Source organism: Tupaia chinensis, unplaced genomic scaffold (assembly GCF_000334495.1).
Source record: "Tupaia chinensis unplaced genomic scaffold, TupChi_1.0 Scaffold000458_2, whole genome shotgun sequence".
Lineage (NCBI taxonomy): Eukaryota > Metazoa > Chordata > Mammalia > Scandentia > Tupaiidae > Tupaia > Tupaia belangeri.
In genome coordinates this window covers 2,225,390-2,228,662 of record NW_006159967.1, presented here as the reverse complement: position 1 = coordinate 2,228,662, position 3,273 = coordinate 2,225,390, and positions in this window count along the sequence as shown.

Genomic DNA, 3,273 nt, shown 5'->3' with positions numbered 1-3,273 from the left:
CAAGACCCTCTACCAAGGATACATCTGAGAAGTAGAGTTCTTCTTCTCCCCTGACACTACAAACAAATGAGTGGACTGAAAAAGTATGGCACATATACTCTACGGAATATTACTCAGCCATAAAAAAGCAAGACCCAGGAATTTGATAGAAAGTGAATGAATATGGAATATTTACTGCTGTGTGTGAAGCTAGTCAGGCTATGAAAGGGTTCACTTAGAGTATACCAACTGTCCTCACTCTATGGACGAAAAGAGTAGTGTATATAGAAGCAAGGAAAATGGTTTCAGAAACTGAAGACAGTGTGGGAAGAGTGTGGTAAAAGGGAAGAATGAGAGGAAGGAAATCAAGGGGAATATTAGAGAAACAAGACATTTATAGGACATGGAAATGGATGATTATCTGTTGAAGATATTGTCATATATGGTATCTTCAACTGGACTAATGTGAAGTATATTTTTATTGGGTAAATTCACTTTACAAGTAGTAATGATGTATAGTGATTGAATGTATAAAATAAATTTTAAAAAAGAAAAAATAATCACTGTATGTCTTTACAAGGTACAACATGTTTTTCCCAACATGAATATAGTGCATATTAGTCAAGTCAAAGACATTTCCATATATATTCTCATCAACAGATAACATTTTACTTTCATGTCTATTAAAAGTTTTGGTTTTTCCCTGATCTCCTCCCACCCACTATTACCCACCACCTTCTATGCTGTCTTTAATATCTATAGTTACCCTCCTTGCTATTATACATTCCAGTCTATGTTTCTGCTATAAAGTGCTGATATTCCTTATACTTTACGCAGGAACATACAATGTCTGTCTTTCATAGTCTGGCTTGCTTCACTCGGCACTATTATCTTCCATATTCATCCATTTTGTATTATATATAAAGGTCTCATTGTTTTTTAAAGCTGAATAGTATACCATAGATCTCAGCACTCTTGATTAACAGTACGGCAAGACTTGGGACCAGCAGCTGGCATAATGGCTATGTCCCTGGACTCCCTTGTAGTTGACCATGGTTTGAGTCCTCGACCGAGTGGCTTAAATTCACGCCGGGCGCGTGTGTGTGCATGTCCAAGATCCCAAGAGGAGAAAGGAGGAGAAGGGATTGTGGTGTGGCCATCTCCCCAGGGGGTGATTTCTCACTTTCTGTCTCTGTCTCTCTCCATCTTTCTGGTGAGAGCACGCGTCCTGTAGCACAAAACTCTCAAAACACACACACACACACACACACAACAGTAATGCAAGACTCTATGACATCATCTTAGGTGAAGTGGGTATGCTTTAGGCTCAAATTTTCCCAATTTGTACTTTTTCAGTTGCTTGATTTTAAATTGATCGAAGTGATATAGCTATCTATTGGATCATCATTTTGCATTTTCTATGCAAAAATACATCATGATTTTTCAGACAACCCAATACATCTACTTCTGGCTTATAAAGGAAATTTCAAGTCAGCAGGTGGCATGGTGGTGAAGGTGCTGGGTTCTCACATAGCTGACTTAATGGTTCAAGTTCTGGACCTAGTGGATTAAAAATCATACCAGGTGTGTGTATGTTTGTGCCCACAATCCTGAGAGGAGAATGGAGGAGAAAGGACTGTGGCATGGCCATTCCCCCTGAGAGGTTATTTCTCAATTACTCTCTCTCTCTCACACTCTCTCTGGTGAATACACACATCCTAAAACAAAAACCTAAAAAAAAGAAAAATTGAGGCCAGCAGGTTGTGTAGTGGTTAAGGTACTGGATGCCTATGTAGCTGTCCACAATTAGAGTCCTGGACCCAGTGACATGAAACTCACACTGGACACATGTGTATGCATGCCCAAAATTCAGAGAAGACAATGGAAGAGAAGGGACTGTGGTATGGCAATCCCCCTGGGGAGATGATTTCTTGCTTTCTGATTCTCCAGCAAACACATACGCCCTATTGCAAAAAAAAACTCTAAAAACTAACTAGTTAATTTAATAAAAGTAATAAATAAATAATGTTTCATACCATTGAAGAACTATTTCTTTTTTAACAACAAAGTGTTTTCCATTTTTAGAATCTGTTTGCAATTATCATTTCAAATAGCAAATATCTTCCCTAAATGCTTTTCATGGAGCAGTAACTTATATTAAACATTATTTTACATCATTTGCATTTTGAGTAAAAAGAAGAGAGAAGAATTAAACCTACTTCTAGCTCTTTATACCCCATAAGTTTAACTCTGAAGCAGAAATGTCCTTATAATTCCCTTCACTTTTTTTCACATATTTATTGAGCAGTTACTATGTGTGCAGACTGCCAAGTACTAAATGACTGAAACAATTAAAATCTACTCTATTTCCCAAATCTCTATAAACAGCAAATTAAAAAAATACATAGAAGTGGTAATAAGGTGATTAAGTGCTGGGCCAGCTGGTTACGTGGTGGTTAAGGCAGCTGAATTCCACAAAACTGACCACGCAGTTTGAATCCCAGACTTGGTACCTTGAAAAACATGCTGTGCATGTGGACGCCCAAAAATCTTAAAAGGAGAAATGGAGGAGGAGTGATTGCAGCGTCACCAGCCTCACAGTGAGCTTTCTCATTTTCCTTCTATCATTTTCCTATCTCTCTCAACCTGTCAGTCTGCCTCTCTCCAGCAAGTGCATATGCCCTCTAGCAAATTAAATAAATAAATAAGTGCTTAATAAGACTTTTGAATCTTATCTAAAACAGCAAACATTTGTATTGGTCATATACAAGGGGTCTTTGACAATTCATGGAAAATGCGTTTTACGAAAAACTATGTATGGATTTCAAAAACATTTTGCACCATAATACACTTGTATTTTTATTCCACTTTCCACAAACTTTTTGAAGCTCCCTCATATTACGAGGCCATAGAGTATGGCTGTTAGAAGGTAACCTAATGCCATATATTCCTCTCTTGCAACTCTCCCTACATACATACCTCTCACTCATTTCTCTCTCCCTCTCTCTGCCACACACGTGCTGTGCTGTACACAAAATGTGAGATCAAAGAAACACAGATTTAAATCCAGGCCCTGCCAATATACTAGCTGCAAAGTTGATCTATTTATTTCATCTCCCTTTCTCTAAATCACCTTGTTTATAAAATGAGGATAATATGAGAGATTATATATAGATGTATCTAAGAATAATACATTTAAGAGAAAGATGGCGCTGTGGCACAGTGGTTAATGTGCTGCTCAAAGAGAAGCCTGAAAACCAGCTCTGTAGCTGTGTTTCAGGCTGCTGGATCCCA